General features: G+C 37.7%; 1 protein-coding gene across 6 annotated transcripts in view; it reads right to left on the bottom strand.

Annotated features, from left to right (window-relative positions):
- Positions 1–20,254, bottom strand: part of LOC110202749 (3',5'-cyclic-AMP phosphodiesterase 4D) — a 686,828-nt gene that overhangs the window by 100,308 nt on the left and 566,266 nt on the right. The window contains exon 1 of one of the 6 annotated variants that reach the window (XM_078153185.1): positions 1,377–1,455. The exons of the other annotated variants lie outside the window; for them this stretch is intronic. The gene's annotated coding sequence lies outside the window, so the exon portion shown is untranslated. Of the gene's footprint in view, positions 1–1,376; positions 1,456–20,254 lie in introns of those variants that run through there. 6 annotated transcript variants of the gene reach the window in all.

Genomic DNA, 20,254 nt, shown 5'->3' with positions numbered 1-20,254 from the left:
TCAGGTAGAATAATTTAAAGTACAACTCCCCAAATACATTTATATAGTGCTTTTAATGCTTACAAAGTAATTTTTACATGTATCTCATTTGAGCCTCACAATAGCTCTCTGAAGTAGGTACTACAGATATTATTCAATCACTCAATCAATAAGCAATTTTAAAATGTTATTAAGTTTTCACATATTTATTGCTAAGTACCAGATAGTGTGGTGGGAGCTAGAGATACAAAGAAAAAAAAATGAAGCTGCTTTCAAGACATTCTATCTGTGACACTCTGTGTGTGTGTGTGTGTGTGTGTGTGTGTGTGTGTGTGTGTGTGTGTGTGTGTGTAAATTAAGGCTCGGAAAGGCTAAGTAATTTGCCTACGCTCACAAATATATATTCATGCTAGGATTGCCACTACAGTACAAATTAGTAATCAGTAAGATTCTCCTAGTATGAAACCCAGGTACAATTTATTTCACAGTATCCTCATGATTCGGGTGTGGAACATTTAAATAGATTGGAAAACTGCTCCCAAAATTTGTAATAGTAAAGGCAAGGGTATCATGCTGTGCAACTAGGGGTAAAAGTGAATAAAAGAAACAAAATAATGTGTCCCTTTTACTTTTCTAATCAAAAGTTATCTTCTGAGTTCTCTCATATTTGCTTCCAACTTCTAAAATGGCACAAGGGATGCCATATCATTTGCATTTCCTTCCACATATCTGGAAATAGAATTTAGCCCATATTTGACAAAACAAAGGCTATGCCTTCTCATATAGAAACCCCCAACCTAACCCATGCCAACTTTAGGAATATGTTGTTTAAAGAAATACTCTTCTTGGTAGCTTCTGAAACTATTTAAATCTTTTCATCCCAGTCAGCACCTACCATGTTTCCTAGAAGTCTTCTCATGATTACCAATGACCAAATAATTCAGTTGACTTCTCACCCTGGAACATCTGTGCCATGCTGGCCTCTCTCCCAATGATGAGTTCCTATAGGACCCTCCATTGTGGAGACAGACACAGGCTGGTATTTCTCTAGGCTCTGCTTCTGACTCTCTATCATGCTCCCTGGCAGGTACCCTCTCCAATCCAACCCCCAGCTTTTCAGGTCCCTTTTGTGGGTTGTCTTCCCCCATTAGAACTTAAGTTCCTGGTGGACAAGGACTGTCTTTTTTGCTTGTCTTTATATTCCTAGCACCTAACACAGTGCCAGGTAAGTAGTTAATGAATGATTTCCATTTCTGAAGCCGATTCATTTTAAAATAATGGGGAACAGGCTCAATGCCTGCAGAAAAACAGGTACAACGCAAGGACGGTGGCAAATGTAAAATAAGATAATGTGCTCTAGGAATATAGAGGATCATAGATTTAGAGCTGAAAGGTACCTTAGAAGTTATCAAGTCCAATTCACTTATTTTTTTTTAGATGAGGAAACTGATGTTCATCCAGACTCATACAGCCAGTGTCATATCTCAAGTAACATTTGAACCTGGTCTTCCTAATTCCAAGTCAAGTGTTCTGTCCACTATGTCATAATGAAGGAAAGAATACAATTGACTTAGAGGATTAGGAAAATTTCCTAGATAAGCTGCCACCAGAGATGAGCCTCAGAGGAAGGGCATGAATCTTAAAGGCAGAAATGAGGAAGGGACATATTCAAGGCATTGGGACAGTACCATATCACATTATAATAAGTAAAGTCTAAGACTGATCCCTATTCCTACTGCCAAGAAACTTTACAATGTCATTGGGGAGACAAGATTTGCTTACATGAAACAACTAGAAAACAATACCAAATAAAATAAACGATTATGTGGTAGAAGATGGCAGTAAATGTTGTAGGACACCAGAGCCAGAAGAGATAAGTGGAAGCGTGAGCTGGCAAAGAAGATTCCATGGAGGGCATGTAACTTCGGCTGCATCTTGAAGGAGGAGTCAGAAGCAGAGAGAAGAAAGGAGAAAATGTCAAGTAGAGGGAGGAGAATCAACAAAGACTCAGAGATGGGGTATGGAAGGAGGGTAATCATATTTGGATTTGTGGATGGAATGAAAAGGGGAGAAATGTGAATATGTCTAACAGGGCCAGGTTGTGGAGAGAGGTAAAACTTTCTATGGAGGGATAAGAAACTCCAAATCAAGGCTTGGGTTTTATTCCACCAGCAAAATCATTGCAAAATCACAGAAGTTCAGAGTTGGAAAGAACTTGACATACCTGAACAAAGGTTGCCAAAGGAATTCTACAATGAAAGTGATGCTTTAGGTAGCATAATTACTCTGAGAGGATGAGTAGGGTGGATTAGAGGGAAGACAGGTTGGGAACAGGATACAGACAACAATCACAGTAATCCAGGCATGGGATGACAAGGGCCTGTACTAGAACACTGGTCAGTGATTGTGGGAATGGAGAAAAGGATCATGCAACCTTTTCTTTCATTGTTCTTCCAAATGAAGCCTCTACTCTAATCAAGGTCACTGCCATTAGATTCTGTTTATACTTTTCCCACATCCAGGAAAACTTGCCATCCCTCTCCCTGCCCTCCAAACTATCTTCAAAAAGCCAGTTAAGTTTCTTGTATCATTCTCTTTTGCTTTTCTTCTATGTATCCTGAAATGTTCACGTTTAAGTTCAGTTTAGATTATTAAACAACATCTAATTTTAAAAAAAATTCTAGCACTTCACAACCACTTTGGGGGTTGGAGGGTGGGGAATGCTACACACAATGAAGAAATGATGAGCTCAATGATTTTAGAAAAAAACATGGAAAAACTTGCACAAACTAGTGAAGGGCGAAATGAGCAGAGCCAAGCAGTAACAACAATACTGTTTTGTTTTGTTTAAACTAGGCAATGGGGTTAAGTGACTTGCCCAGGGTCACACAGCCAGTAAGTACTAAGTGTCTGAGGTCACATTTGAGCTCAAGTCCTCCTAACTTCAGGGCAGTGCTCTATCCACTGAACCACCTAGCTGCCCCCAACAATACTGTTTTAAGAAATACCTTAAGCGACTAAGTTATTTTGTCTAATATAAATACTCATAATAACTATAAAGGACATATGAAGAAGGGTGTTATTTGCATCCAGGGAAAGAACTGATAAACAGAAGTGTGAATAGAATGCTTTTATGTGCACGCACACGCACATATACAATTATTTTATAATTTATTTATTATCATAATTATAAAATTATATATATATAAACATATATATATTATATACCTATCTGTGTCTAATGGTAGCCATCTCTAGGGTGGTGGGGATAGGGAAAAGAAAATAAAAGAAATTTACATGATAATTTTGTTGTATATTTGAAAGGAATAGCAAATTGTGCATAGTAGATTTGTAGTTTCATGTACAATCTTCCTTTTATTGTACTATGTTATAGAAATGCTTGCTTTATTCCCTAATTAAAAATAAAATTAAAATTTTAAATAATTTAATAAATTTAATTTCAAAACAAAATTTTTATACAAAATAAAAATAATTTAATAAAAAATGTGAAAAATGTGAAAGGAAACAACAAGGAAAATAAAGAAACAACTCTGTTTCATTACAATGTCCTAGTTTGGCCCCAGAGAAAGGCTGAGAAAAATACCCCTCCCTCCCTTCATTGCAGAAGCCGGGGACTTCACGCGTACAATCTTGCATGTGCTTACAGACCCAGTCGATTTGTTGGTTAATTTTGCTGAACCGATTTTTCTCTCTTCTATTCTTTGTTGTAGGGGATGACATGCTAGAGACTAGGGTGGAAGGGCTACATTTTGAAGCAAATGTGATTTAAAAACCAGAACATCAATAAAAGACTTTTTAAAAAGAAAAACAATCCCAGTAGAAGTAATAAAGCACTGCCAAGACATTAGGCTCCTGGAGTCAAGCTCCATTCCTACTGCCCTTCTGGTCCGTGGCATATACGTGACATTTCATTACATACTTTCCAGCCTTGTTCTCTTTTTCCTATAAAGTGTGCTTGTCTCCCCTACAATATAATAAGCTTTATGTGGAGCAAAAACCAGCTCTGATAGGCTTCCTTTTTATGTCCCACCGTACTGTGGGCTTAACACAAACTTTCTAAATTGAACCAACTTATTTTGCCTCCAGGGAGATGGTCCAATGCTCAGGTTATTTGTTCATACACATTCTCTTCTAAAGAAGCCCCCTGTTGTGTGGAAATCTTGAGACTGAGGTAACAAGCCTTTAGGCAAGGTAAAAGTTTTCCTGTGTAAATGTGCTGAAGGAATGGAACTGTGAACTCTCTTCTTATAGAGGGAGGAAATTTCTGGGGGTCTAGCCCATTAGCTCAATCCTAATGGTGGCATTGAACTCATTAACTCAACTCAACATATTTTTATTGAGTACTCCCTATGTACAATTCATCACTTGTGTTTCAGAATCTTTAGGAGCTATTAGAGAGGTTTTCATAGATGACAGATAAACAGTTGACTTTAGTAAGAAATGAAGGTAAGAAGTCACCTAGAAAGTCAATAGGAAACCAGAAGACTACTTTTCATTCTAAGTAACAGATTGTATTCCCTGACACTAAAAGAGAAATTGGACGCCATAGCTAGGTGGCATATTAGATAGAGTGCCAGTGCTGGAATCAGGAAGACTCATCTTTGTGAGTTCAAATCTAACCTCAGACACTTACTAGCAATTCACTTCACTCTCTTTGCCTCAGTTTCCTCATCTGTAAAATGATCTGGAGAAAGAAACAGCAAATCACTCCAGTATCTTTGCCAAGAAAACCCCAAATGTTATAGACATGACTGAAACAACCAAACAACAACAAAAGACAAATTAGAAGAGTGAAAATAGAGGGAAAAAATAGAATCTGGTTAAGCTTGAGAGCATGATGACTTTTTCCTGTGAGTTGGGAGGCAGAGTATTATAATAGACTGAACATTAGTTTTGGAGTGAAAAAAAAACAACAACTTGGGTTCTGTCTCTCACTGTTGCATGAACTTGGGACAGTCAAATAGCCTCTCTGGACCTCAGTTTCCTCTTCCATCAAATGGGGATAATAATACTTCACTGATTTTCCATATCAGGTTGTTTTAAGAAAAGTGCTATCAAAGTATGAGTTAATGTTATTAGCTAAAAATTGTTTTGTAGGACAAATGTTAAAAGGAGGCCAGGAAAAAAGGAGTCAGAATTATAATTATTTATACAAAGTCCAGTGATTTTAAATGATCAAAACCAAATACATTTTTTAATGATAATTTACTGTTTCCTAGCAGAAAATGGTTGATAGAAAATGCTGATGTTACTTGCTTATTAAGAATGCCTCGCACATCTGGGTCGTTCTTTTCAACTTTCAAACTACTTTCATGTATACTCTTATATGTAATCCTGGGACTATAGAGGGCAGATATTATATACCCATTTATAGATGAAGAAACTGAAACTCAGAAAATTGAAAAGCACTTGCCCAAGTTCACTTAAACAGTCACTGTCAGAACCAGGAATTGAACACAGTTCACCTGAGTTCAAGACTAATAGCATTTCAGTCTGATGTTGAGTAAGTATCATGAAATCTGTATATGTCATTCCAGATCTGAGACTGGCAAGAGGCAGCATTTAACCAGAGGACCTGGTTAAAAGACAAAACTATATGGGGAAAAGAACTGTACAATGGCTTACCTTGGTATTATTAACATTAGTCAAACAATAGATGTTGACATTTTAAATTTAAATCCATTTAAATAAATAACCCTGTAGCATGTTTGAGAAAGAGTGGAGACAGTGATTCTGGTCTCCTAACTCACAGTCCTATGTTCTTTTCACTTTTCCCATTTTTCATGGGCTATTGATGTTATGGGTTAGGCTGTTAGAAGGGAAATTAAACCCATATTAGGACCTAGAGTCAGAAGACCTGGGTTCAAATCCCACCTCATTCGCTTACTATCTGTGTAACCAGGGGCAAGTCATTCTATCTCTAAAAGTCTCAATTCCTCAAGTGTAAAAATTAGATTATGCTTGTACTACTAACCTCATAAAGCTGCTGTGAGGAAAGTATTTTCTAAACCTTAAAGGGTTTACAGAGATGTTGTATTTTATTATTATTATCATTATTATTTTTATGACATACAGAATTAAACAAAATTATTTCGCCTTGAGACACTACCAATACTTTTACAGATGAGGAAACTGAGGCTATATCACAAAGCTTGTGTGAAGCAGGATTCAAACTCAGATTCTCCTCACTCTAGGCACAGTGCTCTCTTCATATCACCTAGAGGTACAGTTAGAGTTTCTATCATGCTGCAGATGTGAAACTATGAAAAGTCCATTACTTTGCAAAAAATCATGAGTACAGAATTGAAATAGATGATTTATAAGTGAAATGCATATCTGCTAAACCATTGAACCACTTACAATGAAATACACTTACTAACATCGAGAACTGGAGGGCCTACACAAAGTCTCTAATAATCTGAGAGCTCTCTTTTTTACTCTAATGTTAATTTTTAAGTGATATCTTTTGTTTTACATGACCTTCATTTCCAAATAGAGTCCAAACTTATACTGTTCATAATCTACGTGAAGTCCTGCCTATGCACAAAAAAGAAAAATAAAGGAAAAAAAAGTTTAGCAAATTTAGCCAATATATCAAGCAACTCTGACAGTACATACAATGAGCCATACCCACAGCCTACCACTTCTGCACAGAAGCAAAAGAGGCTTCTCTTTTTTTTTTAATTTGAAAGTATTTTACATTTTTTTGTACCATTAAAAACAAGCTAACAAATACATAAACAAATAAAGCCAAGAAAAATACTCTGTGTGTATTGATAACCAAGTTTCATTCATTCAAAAAGTCCTTAGAACTAGCCAATTTCATGAATATGTACACTGGGCTAATACATACACCTTCTTTCCTACAAGTCCCCCTCCCCCAATGCTCTTGCAGTCTCTGCTCTATGCTATCCTTATCCCTCTTACCCAATATTCTTCCTGCAGCTACAGGAGACCCTGAAGAGTAGAGCAGCTACAAACAGATCATTTTATAGATCATTCTCCAGCTTAGTCTCTTTCACAGAAGCTACATAATTATTCCTTACATATTTATTGAGCATTTGCTATATGTTCAGCTTTATTCCACATAGCTACCTGCATTGAGGACTTAACCCTTTCTTCTCTAGAATCCTGCCAAGGGCCTCCTCCTCCCAATCCCCCACACCCAGGCTCCAACTGGCAAGTTCCACACAAGTGATTCACTCTATCAGGTCAGCTACTCTAGCCATGCTTCAGTTAACTTCCCCACTGTCTTTTTATCAGCTATCTTGAAACCATGAATCATTGTATCTTGCCCTCCCCTCTTTCACTTTCCAGTTCTATAATCACAATCAGATCAGTACTGTCAATGCTCCTAGAAATAATGTGTTAATCTACTCTCCTATGGCTCGAATCACCATCCCTAAAACTTTCCAAACCAAAATACCTAGCTGGCTCCCACTTTGGAGGCTGCAGGTTTTTAAGTAGGGGGAATGATCACAGGGATGTGTGCAGAAGATTAATTTAGCAATAATACATAGGATCAATTGTAGGGAAGAAAAGCTAGCAGAAAGGAGGTAAATTTGGAGACTAATACTTCAGAAACGAGGTGATAAAAACAAGGAGAATAAAGACTGTGGGGCAAAAAAAACTGAGAAAAGAATGTCTTGATTAAAGGGAACTGCAGACCTTTTGTATAATCTTGTAGAATGCAAGCCTGGAAATTTAATTACAGGAGGTTAAGTAGGAAATGGCTGGTGAGGAAAAGGAGGTAGTGGAGTATATAGACTGTTTGGTGAAGAAAGGAAAGACACTTTGAGGGAGGCAGGAGCAAACTGCAAAGTTCTGTGGTTGGGTTTTTCCCCCCAAAATTGGCAAGGCCTGGCCATGGTTTTAGGCAGGCCAGAGAAAAAGAGGAGAGACTGAAAATGTCAGTGACAAATGACTTAATGGAGAGAATAACATCTTGGGAGTCATGGAAAATGAGTCGGAGACCATGGGTTTTGAAATTAAGCTTGGAAAAAAAGATCAGAAGGAAAAAAAAAGACGGGTGTAGAAAAAGATATTTTGAGGTGAAAAGATATTTTGAGATGGAAAAGGGTAGATATAGAAATTCCTGTTGGGTGGCCTTGTGCTCACTAAAGCAGGTGCCAAGGTCATCTTCCATAATTGGGTCTTGGAAAAGATTCCAAACAACTGTAGTGGCAAGTATAATGGGGAGAACAAAAAGATTTAAATAAAAGAGCTGTTAAGTAGCAGTGAAGGCACAATTAAAGTGGTAGAGGGAAGGGGCTCCCTGCTGACCATTTGTTACTAGTTAGACTGTTTACCTTCTAGGTCAACACTTGCTTCTAATTAGACTATCCTAACTGGAGAGGGTCAACAGAGGAAAGAGGTTTCCATGTGGAGATAAATGGCCATCTGTTATCTGATTGAGTTCGAACATAGGAATCATAGGTTCTTCTTCTTCCGGCATCCATTTGAGATTTATCTGTGAATGCCATTACTCTACAGAAAAGGAGAGGCAAAGTGTAAACTTACGAAGAAATCAAAACCAAATATAGGAGAAATATGACATAGTAGATAGACTCCTGAGAGTCAAGAGATCTGAATTCAAATCCCACCTCCAACACTTATTTGCTGCTGTGTGACTGTGGGCAAGTCATATTCTGTGAACCTTAGTATTTTTTTTTAAATTTTGTTTTTAAGGCAATTGGAGTTAAGTGACCTGCCCAGGGGCACGCAGCTAGCAAGTGTCAAGTGTTTGGTCTGAGGCCTGATTTGAACTCAGGTCCTCCTGACTTCAGGGTCAGCGCTCTAACCACTGTGCCACCTAGCTGCCCCAACCTTAGTATTTTTTCATCTTTAAAATAAGAATAAAAATAAGTATTATTATCTACCCTTGGTTTATTGTGATGAAAGTACTTTTTAAATGCTAAATTATATAAATGTGAGTTGTGATTAATAATATTAATAGTGATAAAAAAAAAGCATTTTTCATGGTACCATGATAAGGCCATGGTTTCATCTGTAGTCATGGCATCTATGGAGGCTACCTATTCTCTCTCCAGGAGCTTGCCATATCCTGTGTGATTGTTATCCATTCTATGCCATAAATTCTCAGTAAAAGATCTATGCAGAGTGCTGGAGGCCTTTCTCTGGAGCTTTCAGTATCCCCAAATTTCCATGTGACACTTGAGCGGTCTCATCCTTGATACATGATCAGTTCATATCCTTTTCTATTCATTCAGGTCCATGACACTGTTATTAATGAAACAAGTCATCAGTAATATGCTGCAGGTTTTTGTCGTTCAGTTGTTTCAGTCATGACTTAGTCTTTGTGACCCCATTTAGGGTTTCCTTGGCAAAGATACTAGAGTGGTTTGCCATTTCCTTCCCCATTTCATTTGATAGATGAGGAAACTGAGGCAAGCAGAGTAAAGTGACTGGCCCGGGGTCACACAGCTAGTAAGTATCTGAGGCCAGATTTGAATTCAGGAAGAGGAGTCTTCCTGACTCCAGGTCTGGCACTCTATCCACTGCACCACCTAGCCGCCCATGCTGTTAACTACTTATGCCTATCAATGTGTCCTCTTGGAACCTCCAGTGAAGAAGTACTGGAACTCTTTTGGCCACTTGCTTGGAAGCACCATTCTCACCCCCTGACCCCCTGCTTTGCAGCTCCATGACTAGAATATAAGCTTCTTGAAGGCAAGGACTGCCTTTTTAAAAAATTTATATTCATATTTCCAGGGTTTAACACAGTGCCTGGCACACAGCAAACATTCAATAAATGTTTTATTTAATCTTATTTATTAAGGGTTAATTCTTCTAAGAGCTTCTAAGAATGTTCTGTGGCTTGACCATGATAAAATTGGTGTTAAAAATCATGACAAAAGGAGTTTCTGAAATTTTAAAAGATAATACATAGGCATTTTAAGTGCTGTTTTCAAAAGTGCTTTTCTAAAGTGCAAGGGTCCAGTTTATTACACAAATTATATTTATTTTTATGCAAATTATTATACAAATGATTGATTACTTTTCCCTTGCAGTAGGGCTATTACTAAAGGTAACTTCTAGATAGTAAATATGTGGCATAAATTCTATAATGTATATACGTAGAAATAATTATTTCAATTCAACCAACATTTATTAAATGTCTACTGTATCTAGACTACTGTGTTCATTATGAGGGAGGTAACAAGTTTAGATAAGACAAGGTCCCTGCCTTCTCAGGGCTTACAGTTTAGTAAAGGCATACAACATATACCCAAATATGGTATTGATAAGTGTCTAAGAGATGTAAAGTATTGTGTGAAGTCTGACCAAAGAAACAATGGTGTATATGAGAGATGGCATTAGGAAAGAGATTAGGAAATACTTCCTGGAAGAGGTGGCATTTTAGATAATGAAATAGTTTCTTGTACCAAGACAGCTGTCTTTGAACGTCTCTACTACACAACCTTCTTATTTCTGGTAAACTAATTAACAATAAATAAAATCTGTCAAATGATTTTTTTTTATATTATCACTTCAACTCTTGGGTTCTCAATACTGTAACCTTGACTACCAAAAAAAAAAATGAAAAGAGAAAAACAAAACACCAACACCACTACAACAGCACACTAGTGTTCCTGCCAATTAGCAACATGGAAAAATCCTTCCTTTACTTCACTTACATAATGTGCTGAATGTTTCATAATGTCCACCCATTTGTTTTTTGACTATACAGCCCTCGAGTATATTATTTATTTTACTAATCTGCAAAAAGAGAAAAGTAATAATACCTGACCCATGCACAAGAAAAGAAATAAACATTTGAATGAAAACAGGGGTGTTTTCAAAGAGAATGGAGCAATAAATGCTCTTGGATCTGTTCATTAGCACGATAGATTTCAAGCTATAAAGAGCCTTAAAAACCATCCAGTCCACCCCACCCCGTTTTATAACTGAAGAAACTGAAATGAAATGCCTTGCTCATGGTCATGTGGATAATATCAGAGGTGAGATTTGAACCCAGATTCTCTTATTCTAAAACCTGCACTATAGCAATGGTTTTGATCCTGTTTCTGAAAAGAAAGAGATAATTTTGATTCCCTTGAAAATATATTTATTCATTCACCCTAAAATAACTGCTAACAATTTATGGTTAAGTTATGGTGCTAAGTACTATGAAAGGTACAAAGGAATAAAAGATGTGGCCCTGCCCTCAAGGAACTTGATAAAGGGGATAGCCATGTCATAGAGCAGGGGGTCACCCACAGAACAAGCTGCAAATAGTATATTTAGCTGAAAGAAGGGAAGCCTCAGGAGTGACCTTGTGTTTCAAACTCCATTGTTCTGGGAAACTCCTTGAGCCTCAAGAGATGGGATTTGTGAGCAAGAGCTAGCTTAAAGGTTGACTGGGAAGGCTTCAAGATGAGTGAATCACAAAGGACATTCTGAATGTTAAGAGATAGAAGGGACTCTAGCTTTATCTAATCCAGGGTTGGGGAACCTGCTGCCTCAAGGCCACATGTGGCCCTCTACGTCCTCAAGTACGGCCCTTTGAATCCAAACTTCATAGAACAAATCTCCTTAATAAAAGGATTTGTTCCATAAAATCTGGACTCATTTAAAAGGCCACACCCCAGGATCTAGAAGGCCACGTGTGGGCTCGAGGCCACAGGTCCCCTACCCCTGATCTGGTTCAACCTTTTTACTTTAAAGGAGAGGAAATGGAGGCATTGAAAGATATCTAGTCACTGCCAATGCCAGGACTAGAACCTTGGTCTCCAAGCTCTCAGTCCACTATAATATACTGATAGGTTATGATGATTATTTTAGCATGACAGACCACTGTAGCTGGTTGGCTAAGCAAAATATAACAACAATAATGATAGCGGATAGCTAACATTTATAATGGGCTTTACTACGAGCCAAGCACTGTGAGGATCAAATGAGATCTTTTATAAAGTGCTTACACTTTATAAAATATAATCTCATTTGATCCTCACAACAACCCTGGGAGATAGGTGGCATTATTATCCCCATTTAATAGCTGAGAAAATTGAGGTGGAGAGTGAGTGACTTACCCAGGGTCACATAGTTAGTGAGCATCCAGGGCTGTATTTAAAATCAGGTCTTCTTCACTTCAGGCCCAGTGTTCCCTCCCCTACATCACCTAGTGGACTCGGTTATAACATTGCCTGTGGTTCATCTAAATTCATGTTATAGAAGGTGAGGAGATGGCAAGGTGAGAATGACTATAAAAGAAAGAAAAGTGTAGGGGGCGCGATGCTATGAAGTAGGTTGTCCTACAAGTACAAGGCAAAGTCTTCAGCGCGGATCATATAGAAATACATGGATATATAGATATATACACACGTGTATATATGTATGTGTGTATGTATTACATATACATACGCACATACACGCAAACAAATGGGAGCGTGCCTTCAAAGGCCTGAAAGAAGATTTCTTGGCTAGTAAGAAAGCAAGATTGTATCTATGTTGGCTACGGTATGCTAATCAGGAAAGAAATAAATCTTTTTGCTTTTGAAAAGAAACATGGCATTGGTAAACATGGGAAAAAAATATGATTACTGACAAACATCAGTTAGTAAGCAAAACCAAACCAAACTAAACAAAAGAGAAATAATAAGATTCAGAGAAAAATGTGACCACATGACTGTCAAGTCTCTTCGTTGTCAATAACCACAATTTAGCAAGAATTTGTGGTTGTGTTTCAACTAGTAAACAGTCTCACATTATTTAACCAATAGCAATTTTTGTCCATTTGGAAATGGTCTATGAATTTCTAGAAACGTGCCATATCAAAGTTTGGAATAGGGATGTATGAATGTTCGGGTCATCATAGGACCAATTATTGATACAGACCTCCAGACACTGATGTTTAAGAACACAAACACCCATCTTTCCGCTAAATCAATCAATAAAAATATAGCATAAGCACTCAAAGTTGCAATTAATGGGATACTACTGAAGCAAAGGGATGCAGGATTTAACCATTCTTTTGCAGAGTGAACTTGTAAAAATTAATGATTTCTTCTTTGTGAAGAATTTATAGACCTACACTAGGTGACCTCCTTATACTAACTTGGTTCCTCTTCAGTCTTTGGCATAACTGTGAGCCAAGCTTCTATTTATTTGCTTTAAAGATGGAAGGAGAAGAATCCATGCAAGGGCAAACTGTAATGATGAATGCCTGCTGATAAAATCTTCCAGATGGGAGCTGTTTTCAAGAAAGGTCAATTACAAACTTCTTGTCAGTCCCTTTAATGAAACACTTTAATGACCTCCTTCCTTTCCTCACAAAATTAAATCACAAAAAAAAACCTTAGTCTCAGAATGACCCAGTAATCCTGATGCTGCATTGCAATGACAGACCCAGAGATCAAAGTGGAGGTGTTCTGAGGAGCTCTACTTTCCCTCCTACTACAGACTGACAACTATGACCTTGCTGCTCTCCTAAGATCAAAAGTGTTTCCAGCTCCCAAATCCGATTTCTTAAAAATAAAATATGCACACAGAATACACCCATATACCTCATAGCTTCATTGCCTCGAAAAATGTCTTACTTCTTCTGCCTTGATTTCTATCAAATACAGAGGCATAACCTCTAAGTTTCATATATTTTAGTACTTTCATATATTCAGGTACCATTAAGTGATTTAGCAAATTTGTAGCTCTCTGAATTACTAAAACTGGAGAAAGGAGAGCTGTGATGATTGCTAGTTTAAAAGGTAAGGATAATTAAAAAAAAAGTTTAGGTGGGTCACAACTTCAAACAATGAAAAACTGTCCATAATCAAGGAAAGAGAAAACCTGTTGACAGTAAGTGGTCCAAAATGACTGGTGATACAATGCATTTTCAATGATGATCTATCTGCATGTAACCACAAGTACCAATGACAAACCCAATTCCAACTGGGTCAGGAGCCCTAAATCAGGTTTACCATCATCAGTAACTTCTCTTGCTTTTACCTGTGTCAGATGATGCAATTCGTCACACTTTGGGGTTTACGGTCATAACTGTGCTCACTGACATCAGCATCCGTCCTGTTGGGTTACCAAGGGAGAATTGATATTTTCAACACAAACACCGCAAGTCGATTCTGCCTCATTCCATGCAAGTATCTGCCTACCTGCTTACAGAGCCAAGGAAAAGCTGTAGCAGTTCTATAAAAGACAGCAAATGATGCTGCTTGCAGGAGGGCAGAAAGTTACAAATTCTAGAACAAAAAAAGTGCATTTTTCTTTTATAAGTGGACTATTGTTTCTCTGCTAGCTTACTTTATAAAAACTTTTAGTTAAAAAAAAAAGCAACAACAACAAAAACACTGCATTCAATAAAGTTGGCTTCCAATCAGGTCCTACTCAGATACCTCCTCAAGGCATGGAAGTGACCCTGGGTTCTTATATACATGTTTTATTAGCAAACTACAAGCTCTAACAGGCCCCACCATGTTGGAGAAGTCTTTGAAAAGAGGCTAAGAAGCAGACTGAGTGTCTATTTTCTGAGGTCCAGACTAACGTATTGGGAAAATGCTTTTCACCAGAAGGCTGGTAACCGACTGATAAACATTTCTGGCTACTGCAATGACTGCATATGAGCCGTCAAGTAGTGAAGAGAATACCTATACCTGTGAAATAATTTCCTTGGAAGTGTCCCAGGACCACAGCTGTTGCATTATTTCAAACTAGAATTACAGTGCATCCTCAAAATAGATTATTTTATTATGTTTCATTATTATTTAACCAACACTTGAATGGTCTTATTCTTCGTTATGTTGTATTTCTGTCTTCGAGCAGCGACTTCTGCTTTCCATCTGTAAAATACACCACTGGGTCCAGCTCTCTTTTGCAACAAGCATTCCCCAAGTCTCCTTAATCCATTTTGACTACTCCTTTAGCCTTTTAAACTACATTAGTCTTATATTTATTATTTTTCTCTTGTTTTTGTTCTCTAGCGGTTTCATGTATGTGTGGCTTATATCCCCAACCAAATACCAACCAAGCACCTTGAGAGCAAGGGCTGAGTCTCCTTTTGTGCTATCCTATAGTACCCAGTGTTTGTGGAAAAGGCAAAGGAAGCTTTTCCTAATCTCTTCTCCCTTCTCTGTAGCAAATACGGTTTCTGTGAAATTACGATATGGATTTGATCCCTTTACTATAGGACAACCCATGAACTTGGTTGTGTGTTTTGTTTCTTTTCTTTTGTTTTTTGAAAATTGTTTTGGAAACTATATTTCAATATAATTATATTTCTTTGTAATACTAAAGATTTTATTTTACTCATTTAAAAACATTACTCTGAGAAGGGGACCATAGGTTTCACCAGACTGATGACTGACACACATACAAATTTAAGAAGCCATGCTTAAGAGCACCCTGCTCTCTCACCCCAACATTCCTACCAGGTGCTCTGTGATCCAGTGACATAAGAATCCTTCCTTTCCCTTGAAGAAGAAACACCATTGCCCAACTCCAGGAATTTCAGTGCCGTTCTCCATTTCTGGAATGTATTCACTCTTCCTCTCCACTTGCTGGCTTCCCTGGCTTCCTTCAAGTCCCAGTTAAAATCCCACCTTCTTTCTACTGGAAGCCTTTCCTGAGCCCCCTCAATTCTAGTGCCTTCCTTCTGTTAATTATCTCCAATTTAACCTGCATATATTGTGTATGTGCATAGTTGTCTACAGGTTATCTCTGCCATTAGTTTGTGAGCTCCTTCAGTGCAGGAAGTGTTTTCTACTTTCTTTGTAGCCTCAGTACTTAGGACAACATCTGGAACACAGGAGGTGCTTAATAACTGTTTATTGACAGCTAACTTAAGCAAGAAAACCCAGCTTTCATTTACTCCAGAACCAAGTAAGAAAACGCCTGTCCCTTCTGATTATATCTAATTCTAGAGATAAGCCTGAAATTGACAAGATTAGACATGAGGAGGAAGGCATAAACAGTATTAAATAGAGTTAATGCTGTAGGCCACTAATTTGCTAGCATCTTCCATAGGAGTAGGGAGAAGGATATCTGACTTTCTTGTTGGATTGAAATAAATAAAACACACAATAATCCTATCGCCAAAGGCCTTCCTATGTGGATGAAGAAGTGACTGGAATTCATCAATTCCCTTGATTTTTAACATTATATCTACATTATTGAAGGGAAGTAGACAACTGAGGCAATTATACACATAATTCAAGCCCAAAACACATTTGCCTTCAACAGTCAAACAACTGAAGGATTCAAAAGGGAACAAAAATTATCCAAGTAATTCCTACAGTTCTCTGCTTTTCATCATCAGGATGCAAAGGGGCTGAATAAAATTGGAAAAGAATTGGATGTTGAAACAGAGGTTGTGCAAAGAAGTGTCTTGGGTGACCCTCAGAGACTGTAGATTAAACGGCTGCTATCTCGAAGAGCTGGTTATCTTAGGGGGCAGCTAGGTGGTACCTAGGTGGCACAGTGGGTAGAGCACTCAGCCTGGAGTCAAGAAGACTTGAGCTCAAATTCATTCTCGGATACTTCCTAGCTGTGTGTCCCTGGGCAAGGCACTTCACCCTGTTTGCCTCAGTTTCCTCATCTGTAAAAGGAACTGGAGAAGGAAATGGCAAACCACTCCAGTATCTTTGCCAAGAAGACCCCCCAAAAGGGGTCACAGAGTTGGACATGATGAAACGATTGAACAAGCAACAACAAAAATCTTGAAGAGGTCCAATTTGAAAGAATGTTTTCTAAGTGGTGACTCGAAAATCATTTAACCTTCTGAGAAGAGAGGGCAGGTAAGTTCTCTGGAGGGCTTACCAAAGGGTCAGAGGAAGTGTGTGTGTGTGGGGTGAATAGGATGGACTAACTAACCTTATTCCTAGCAGCAAAGGGAAAAAAATCATGATGCTAAATTCTATGTAATTTGGAGAATTCTGAGAATATCATAATGGATGACTGGGTTTCTTCTGCTTCATCCAGCCTATTTAATAAACATACAAAGAGCCAGCCAACAGGAAACTCAGCTTGCCACTGCAGACGAGTAAACCACTTTGAACTACAGGCAGCCTGCACACCCAAATTACACAGTGTGACACACACAGTCTTTGAGCGGTTCCACAATGCAGAAGCCAATTATTCTTGGCACACACTCCCATCTCGCTGTCCAAGTCAACATCACTCACATGTGGAACTTTGCCACATCAAATGAACCAAGTCATAAATTCCATAAATCCTTAGAGATGAAAGTCAAGTGTGTGGAGAAAAAGCGTTTTCACTGTACTTAATATGTAGAATAAAAGGCATCATGAAGTCAGTTTGAAGGTGTTACCACTATGTCTATTAGGAGAAATCAGGAAAGCAAAATTCTGACTTTGGAATTTTCCAGTATAAACACAAGTTTTCCAATGTAAGGCACAGGCTTGGTTTTTTTTTGGTTTTTGCTTTTGGTTTTTTTTTTTTTTTTTTTGCTTTTTGGTAAGGCTATCGGGGTTAAGTGATTGCCCAGGTTCACACAGCTAATAAGTGTCAAGTGTCTGAGGCTGCATTTGAACTCAGGTCCTCCTGATTCAAAGGGCGGAGCTCTATCTACTGCACCACCTAGCTGCCCCAGCACAGGTTCTTTTAGGGGGAAATCACAATGCATTTACAGATTATGATAATGGTGAGAATTAATTAGTGTTTAATTCATAATAAATGAATTCTGCTATTTCTCTAAATGGAGAGGAGGCACAGACAAAAATGAAGAGGACAGGATAGTACTAAATGTTTCTTAAAATGGAAAATCGGAAAAAAATATGTTTAAGGGTTTGGGTTCTTGGGTTTAAAGCTTCTCAAGATCTATTTCCATATTTATCTCTGCCATTATTAACTTCAGCCAACTCCTGATCAACCTACAAAAGTGTTAAAAAAAAGAGAGATGCAGAAACATTTTTTTAAAAATGCTATTCATTAGTAATTACACTGGCTTATATGTAGATACATGCAAATACATCTAGACACCCATAATGCTCACACTGGTCTCTTTTGAACTGATTTCTAATGTGGTTCCAGTTTGGTTATAAATAAAAGGCGAGATGAATAAATAATCCATTAAAGGGACAGGCCACTTGTGTATAATAGAAAATTGTCTTTATTTCTCTCTGTTTTAAATTTAAGTAGGGGAAACCAAAGGATCTGATCTTATTACTTTATTTACCATATTCTCCAATAAACTTTTTTTTGAGGGCGAAGGGTTTGAGGTTAGTGCTACCTTCCACTGAAGTAAGTATAATTTGAGAAACTGCTGTTGTGGGCTCAGTGAAGGAGCTAGAAACCTTCTTCTATTTGTCATCCAAAGAATGTAATCCAAAAAGGCTGTTCTTTCTACAAGTAAGCTTTTAAGAAGGAATGATCTGAACACTTTAATTGTACCACACCAACCACAATGCTGTTCCTTCTTCTGAAAAAGAACTAAATTAACAAAAATATTCGGCTGGGAGGCACAGCAGGTAGAGTGCTGGGCCTGAGGTCAAGAAGGCCTGAGTTGAGATTTGGTTTTTAGGCACTTACTAACTCGGTGACCCTCAGCAAGTCACTTACACTCTGTTTGCCTCAGTTTTTCATCTATAAAATGGGGATAATAATAACACCCACCTCCTAGGATTATTGTAAGGATCAAATGAGATAATAATTATAAAGCACTAAACACAGTGTTCAACACATAGTAAGCACTATATAAATATTAATTATTATTATTCATTGTTTATTATGTTAGCTATGGAGTAATCATGCTACTGAGATTTTTTTTTCTTCAAGAGAAAACAGCATGAATTACCTTCTAAAAGCCTCTTGCTTTCATACTCACTACGAAATCTTTCCTATACACAGTGTATCTGGCACAAAAGAAAATGCAAATGAACTTAGAAAAGTATACATATATTTCACTAACGAAGGTAAATTCATTAGATTGTTGCATATTATGAGTATTCAAGGGCTGAACACCCCAAACCCCAAAGTGAGAGATTTTCCCTGTGAGTTTTTCCATAGTAATTCTCCGGAAACTGCATTTGGGTGCCTAGATTTTACAAGCTGAATATGTCTGAGAGGAATGAGCTACATGCCTTTCTGTAAGGTTTGGCAGGCAGCAGCAGGCTGACTTAGTGTATATATGGGTGTGTAAATATATGTGTATATGTCTGACGGAAAGAGAATGTGTACAGCAGTGAGAGAGCAGGAAGAGTCTCAGATAAATAAAACTACCTAAAGGGAGTTTGTTTTTTTTTTAAAGTTCTAGCAGTGGCTGTAATACAATTTTGCTGTGAGGGGCAGTTTGGTGTCGCGGACAGAAAAGTGGCCTTGGAGTTAGGAGGACCTGCGTTCAAACGCTGTCTCTAGCACATTCGGACCTTGTGACACAGGGCAATTACGGTACCCTCTTAGGACCTCAGACAACTCAGGTGCAGAATGGTTTCTGATCTGCACTGATAGAGGGAGTCTAAGACTATCACTACCCTCTTTGTTATAGCAAAAAAAAAAAAACAACCCAGCAACAACAAGAAAGTAGGTGTCTCTCAATTGGATAATGGCTGAGCAAACTGTGGCATATTAATACAATGGAATTTTATTATATCATGAGAAATGATAAATAGGACAAAATTTTTAAAAATGGAGAAGCCTGTATACAAGACGCTAAGCAAAATGAGCAGAACCAGGAAAAGAATTTACATGATGATCTCAATAATAATATGAAGGAAGACTTTGAAAGACCTCAGAATTGACCATAACAATAACAAATCATTACTTCAAAAGACTGATAATGAAACATACCTCTCACCTGCCAGCCAAGAGGTGATAGACTAGAGATAAAGTGAAACACATGCATTCTTGAGAATGCAAGTGTCCGTTTTTTTCTCTTAGCTAAACAAATTTGTTATAAGGGATAAGATATGGGGATGGGATGGGTTTGAGGAGAAGAGGGATTAGCAGGTAATGATAGACCACTAAAAATATTACTGAAACTTTCTTAAATGCACAGAAAAGATGTACAGAAGCAGTAATGTTGTTACTACCTTGTTAAATTTATTACAGCTCTTAAAAAAGGCTACAGATTCTTATACAGTCTTTTTCCTGTTCTTTGCCTTTGGAAAGTTTGTGCTTATTAATGATTGTTAAGTTGACAACGAAAAAGTTTTTTGTTTTTTTTTTAAAAGATGCACAATAATAAAAATGTAGAAAGATCTATGGGCAAACCACTCTAAAGCTGATCTAAAAAAACAAGCTCTGGAAAACAAAGCAGCTTGTCAACCTA

Source organism: Phascolarctos cinereus, unplaced genomic scaffold (genome assembly GCF_003287225.1).
Source record: "Phascolarctos cinereus isolate Bilbo 61053 unplaced genomic scaffold, phaCin_HiC Scaffold_4;HRSCAF=312, whole genome shotgun sequence".
Classification (NCBI taxonomy): domain Eukaryota; kingdom Metazoa; phylum Chordata; class Mammalia; order Diprotodontia; family Phascolarctidae; genus Phascolarctos; species Phascolarctos cinereus.
Note: the sequence above shows the minus strand (reverse complement) of the source record. Positions and strands in the feature narration are given on the sequence as shown.